The sequence below is a fragment of the Adiantum capillus-veneris genome, chromosome 22 (genome assembly GCF_014529385.1).
Source record: "Adiantum capillus-veneris isolate H3 chromosome 22, ASM1452938v2, whole genome shotgun sequence".
Classification (NCBI taxonomy): Eukaryota; Viridiplantae; Streptophyta; class Polypodiopsida; order Polypodiales; family Pteridaceae; genus Adiantum; species Adiantum capillus-veneris.
The window spans coordinates 97,546,118-97,551,644 of NC_140952.1; positions in this window are offsets into that span (position 1 = coordinate 97,546,118).

Below are 5,527 nucleotides of genomic sequence, written 5' to 3' on the forward strand. Positions count from 1 at the left end.
CATTTTCCTTTTCACCACGTTATCTCCATATCTGTTGTAATCTTCAGGGTTACTAACTATTAAATAGTGGTTCCCCTTTTCATCTCGGAATCTATCTCCATCATCATAGACTTGGATTATCTCCAATCTTTGAGCTGGCCTCTCTTCGATACAAATGCACTTGCGGCCTCGATAGTTAGAATAGACTAGGGATCCTCTCGAATTTGTTCCCTCTAAGAAGATCACTGTGAGCTTGGAATCATTTAAAGGATTTCGGGAGGTGCTTCCTCCTCGCATAGGTCCATCATAGGTGAAACCTCATGGCTGTTGACTACCCATCATGAAGAAAGATTTGTCTGATGAAGTGTCAGTATCACTACCTTCCTCAATAATCGGTGCTAGCGGATCTAGCCTTGCCTGAGTTACACTCTCTTCGATGGACACTAAGCTACCTTGGTCACCTGCCACCTTCTGGTCTCTAACAATGTATCTTCCTGATCTTAAATTCATCAAACTTATCAATGCAATTTATCACAAATCCAACCACTCACGTGGCAAAGGGTCAGTTTCTGCACAACTTCTTGCTTTGTTGCTGAATATACCTGTACACAAGCGTTTTAATTTCGGCAATCGAATCAAAGCATTTATCTGCTAGAGGTTATCTTAGTAATGATTGGTATAACTGGAGAGTTAATCTCAACCACTAGTGTATTTTATACACTGCTGATGTTCTGGATTAGGTCTGCTAATCTGAAACAGTACTGTCCTCAGATGTTGGTCAATTTACACAAAAAAGTCTGAATTCAGTCTTTGCTTCGTCAAATGGGCAAACAAGGTCCAATTTCACTTCTGAAAGAAGTTCTGGCCAAATGGAATTTCATTGTCTATGCCAGGTCAAATTTTCTTTGCAGTATGCCCCAATAGACATCCTACGCGTAGGATGTCTCCTGCTGTGTTTTGCCTGGATTTTTGCACTGTTGTTTTCCTTTGTTGTGTTGAGCTTACAACTGCTTTTACTTTTTGAATTGGACACTTATTAGCTGGTCAACGAGTCAGAAATCTGTGCCGACAGCCAGTTGCTGATATTGATCAGTCTAATCAACTCCAATTTGGACCAAAATTGACTAGGAGGCTTGCCTTAGGCTATATAACACCCTACTATGCTCAAAGTCAAAGTCTGGCTTCAATTTCTTGCATTAGACATCCTACGCGTAGGATGTCTTTTTTCATCAGAATGGCTTCAAACTCAAAGCCCAGGCTCCCCTTGAGTTCCTGATCACTTTGGTATACTCAAAATTTGGTTTGCAGTCTAAAATCACTCAGAAGACATCCTACGCGTAGGATGTCTTTTTGGCCTGTTTGACCCTAGACTTATCCCACAGCTTCCCCTTGATGTTAGTAACCCAGTGGTATGCTTAGATTTTGGTTTGGATGTCAAAAATCCCAAATTTCAGTTGTTCTTGCCTTTTTTAGTCAAAAGTGCTAAAGTCCGCTTTGAATCCAATTTTTTCACCCCAATGAGGTGAAACCCCTTTCAGTCACTCAATATATCATGCAAGACATGCTCATGCAGCCATCTAATGGTTTTGGTCTCAAAATAATGTTTTGGCACTATTTGGGTAGGATGTCTGGCAATTTCAGTCTATCTGGCCTTATCCTGTCAAGATATGACCAAATTTCCACTTTCCAGTTGAAATTAGGGTAAACCCTACCTTCTGAACACACTGGTCAACTCAAAATCCCAAAATTCCTCCCAGATTAGCTTAAAATTAAATTTTTTTCTGACAGGAATGCTCCTTATGCGCTGTAGATCTATCAGAAACACTCACGGTAACTTTTGGACTTCAATTAGGCCTTCAAACACACTTTTGCGTCTTTTACAAACTTGTAATGACTTTACCAAGCAAGTGTACATGCATGAAATTCTCTAGATCCTGAATCATGATGTTCTACTTACTCTACTCCTACCTATCATGTTAAATGGTGATAATGATGTTTTTGGTTGCTTTTTGGCCTCTCCGGACTCTCAAGCTCTCCTCTCACCGCTTCTACCACTCCAACTCCTACTCTAGAACTCGACTACCACCTAAAACTACCTAAGTCTACCTCATCTACCTAAGTTGAAGGATCTAGGCCAGACACGCTTCCTAGACTCCCTCTAAGACCTAGAGAGTCCTCCACCCTCTGATCCTATCTAAATGTAAAGCGAGACTCTTGGCAAGCCAAAAATCCCAATCCTCAAGGATTAGTCTCGGTCACCTACCTAAGGTTTTTGTCCCCGGCAGCGGCGCCAATGTTGGACGGATACGCCGCGACGAGCGTCAGCACAGCGAGAACTCACCTAACATGTAATGTCAGCTAAGGATGAAGCTCGACACGCAGGCGCGTGGAAGCAAGCATAAGGTGTCAACCTACACTCGACCGACTCCTAACTAATTCCTACAGAGGTCTGTACCAATTGTCTAAGTCACAGCCTTCAAGAGTGCATAAGAGGAAACTTCCTACAACGCTTTCTAGAGCCGAACACCCATCAAACAATCTCGAAACACCATAGAACTTGAAGGAGACCCTACTAATACCAATAGATCGCTCTCCCTAAGGTCTATGAACCAAAATCACGACCCAAAACACCTGGTGCAGAAACACATAAGATGTCTGGCCGAAATCTACAGGTCTTCGTTTCCGAAATCTAAAGTGCCTAATGTGTAGTTCTACTCAATGTGAACGTGTGGATATGTTGCAATGCAAAATCGGACAACGTATGCTCACCCAAACACCCGATAAAGCTCGTAGAAGGAGCTCGCAAAACTAGAACGTATGCGCGCAATGTAGGTATCGGCGCGTAGCTCTCGTCGGGGGCAACACACTGCACTTCTTCGCACTTAGTTCCGACCACTGGAGCACACGTAGCGTCAAGATGAAACTCACACTCTCTCTCTCTCGTACACAGTACGCTCACTCACAGACTTCAAAACTTGTTTTAAAATGACAAAAGGTTTTTTCATTAAGGTCAAAAAGTGGTATATATACCTTACAATTTCTCAAACCCTAAAGTTCCAAAATCAACCATCTACTCAATCTAACTATCAAAACTGGGATACAATCTGGAAACTTCTGTAAGTCCCAATAATTACAAGGTGAAAAATCAGGTTTTCTTTAATGAATGAATAATTACAAAAATAATAATCCTCCGAGTAGTTACTACCGTGGGGTGTGTCTTGCTTCTAACAGTGAGGTGCAGTCTTCGGGTCCAAGAATGTAGAGTTTGAAGTGCTAAAGGAGCAGGTCCAAACGGCTCATTAAATCGAGCTATGGAGCCCAAGTTATTGAAGGTTGACGGTTCAGTGTGTTGCAGATTCTTGCCGGACAGGGCAGCTAGGGACAGGTGGTCCAAGTGGAAGTCAAGGTACAAGTGTGTAGTGCCCAATTTATGGAGCCTACACATCTTTTCAGATTGCATATAGGAGCCACAGATTGTATTTTATGGCTAGTTGAATTTTTGCAGGGGGCTAGGTTCTCACCACATGGGGAATCAGGCCATCTAGCGTCTTTTGAGCCTCGACAAGGTTCTAGAGCAGGGTATGTATCATACAGACTCAGCAAGAATTGACGACTCACCTAACCGAGTAGCGGTGGTGGAGATATTGAAGGTCATTGTTGGGAGCATTTGATGGAGGAGTGCATAAAGATGTTTTTTGTCGGTTTTTAGTGGCCTTGATTTACAGCTTGGGGAGCTCAAAATGCGACAGGGATTGGCAAGTTGGGAGCCGGGGATATGAGCTTGGGACTGGGCCTTGTAGCTCTGAAATTGGGTCTGTGAGCAGGAGGAGTTGGGATGAAGTTGGCATCCCAAAAGGGGGGATTTCCCTCATAAAATGAGACGCTTTGAAGGCATTTGAAAGGAAACTGACGAGGGACTGCCACGTGTCCGGGTAAAAACCCACATGCAATGAAGCCGACAGACAGTTGGGACAGCAGGGCCGTGAGCCCTTTGTAAATCATGAGGTGGAGTGAGATCTCCCTTGGCGTGAAGCTATGGCGGCCCGCTCAGGGCGCTGCGTTCATGGCGGTGTTGGGTTTTGTTGGTAGAGGCGGCGATAGGGCCAAACGGCCGGCGTCCGGTGGCGCTGTCGGCCAGTGGAAGTTTATGGTGACATGGCACCCACCATGGGCTAGTTCCCACTATCGGGGGATAATTATGCGAAAGGTGAGCCGGGAAGGCGCCGGGCCCCTGGCTGTGAGAGGTGCGGGCGAAAAGAGTTGCAATAGACACAATTAACGGGAACAAAGCTCAAAATAGACAATTTAGCTTAAGCCTAATAAACAACAGTATCCCTGCTTAATCAAATGTTAAAGGAAATGTTCATGCTCTTTACAAGGTTAACTTGTCTCAATCTACGTGATAATCAAGACGATCAGTAGGAACTGCCTTGGACTTACTTCTGCCTTCAACTCCAATGGCCTTGGTTGGCCCAATTCAATTTATGGGTGCCGGCTTAATACCGGATTAACGGCTTGGAGATTATGGCTTGGAGAGCTTAAGATTATGGCTTGGGCGAGATTAATATTAGGCTTGGGTTAAGAGTTTGTGATTAGGCACGGCTTAAGGAAGCTTCATGAAATTCGGCTTAACCTGGCTTGGCTTATGATTGAGGATTAAAGCTCAAGAGGATTTTGAATACCTTCGATTAGGCTTGGCTTATGAAGATAGAGATTAGGCTTAGAGCTCGTTTCATCAAGGCTCAATGAAATCGAAGCTTTGGCTTAGCTTGAGAAAAGATTAGAAATCCTATCTTAGGCTTATGTTGATCCAAGAAGGTTCGGCTTAAGAGGGCGAGATCAAGCTTGGCTAATCAGTGTTAAGAATTTTGGCTTGGTTTAAGGAGATTAAGATTAGCTCAGTTTAAGGAGAGCTTAAGAAATTCGGGTTTAGGCTTTTTCTCCCCAGAGAGAGAGCTCATTAAAGGAGAAGAGGATTCTAAAAAGAAACACTAGAGAGCTTAAGAGAGCCACATCTTTCCCCTTTTATACTTTGCATGAGCCAAGTTCCTTGCTAAAAGGAGCCTAGGCACCGATTAGCGATGTCGCTAATGGGTACCCCCCGATGACATGGCAGGTGGATTCTGAGTTGCTCGAAAACCAGCCCCGCTGGTGCCAAAAATCAGCGCGAGGAGCTCCTGAGCAAGTTACGATTCTACGGCGAGCTCATCCGAGGCGTCTTTCGGCTTGTACGAGCCCGTCTCCTTCCTCACACGCTGCCGTTGCGGTTCTGCTCGCCATGCCCCTCTTTTGTTCACACCCTTTTTCCTTTTTCTTTTAGTTAGGGTGGCCCTTAAATTAGGCCCTTGGGCGGCCGGTCTTAAAGGGCGGGCGGCCTTTGGCTTGCAAGGCACCATATTTGGTACACATTTCGGCCGAGCAAGCATCACATTCGAGCATACATGACGGCCATGCAATGTTTTGCAAAAAGGCTTCATGTTCGGTACACATGTCGGCCAAGGCAATGCCAAGCACAACATCTCACTTAAGCAGTCTCTGCCAACAATCT